The sequence below is a fragment of the Myotis brandtii genome, unplaced genomic scaffold (genome assembly GCF_000412655.1).
Source record: "Myotis brandtii unplaced genomic scaffold, ASM41265v1 scaffold22, whole genome shotgun sequence".
Lineage (NCBI taxonomy): Eukaryota > Metazoa > Chordata > Mammalia > Chiroptera > Vespertilionidae > Myotis > Myotis brandtii.
Window position 1 is genome coordinate 331,109 of NW_005358249.1, and position 713 is coordinate 331,821.

Genomic DNA, 713 nt, shown 5'->3' on the forward strand with positions numbered 1-713 from the left:
GCGGGGAGGCACGGCCCACCCCATCCCGAAGGGTGCGAACCAACAGGCTCAGACACACCCTGCCCCGCCGGATGTGGCCTCCCACGTCTCCTCTTTCACGCGATAGGCGCGCAGAAGCCCTTGAGCCACTGGACAGCTTGAAGAAGTGAAAATGTCGGCCAGGAAGAGGACTCCGGAAGTCCCGCCCCAACCGGATGCGCTGGCACCAAAATGCCCTGCGTGGACGCATTGCTTTCTGGGTAGTGTAGTTTTCTAAACCGCCCAGGAGAGGGCTAGCTTTCCAGCCTGGGAACATGATCAACAAGGTGTTGTATTCCTGCCAGTGGTTCTGGGGAAGGAGAAGATGGGACGAGAGGCCTGGTTTACTGGGAAAGACTGACAGATCTCCCAGAGGAGGGGTGGGGAGAACTGGAAAAGATCCCCCCAAAAACATATACACAGGGGAAATGGGAGACATCTGTAATACCATCAACAATAAAAAATACATATTTGAAAAATATTTCAAAAGAAGATAGCCCAGATGGTGTGGCTGAGTGGTTGAGCATCAACTTATGTACGAGCAGGTCACAGTTGTATTTCTGGTCATGGCACATACGTGCGTTGAGGTTTAATTCCCAGTGTGGGCGGGGACTTGCAGGAGGCAGCTAATCAGTGATTCTCTCTCATTATTAATGTTTCTATCTCTATTTCTTCATTCCTCTGTCTAAAATCAA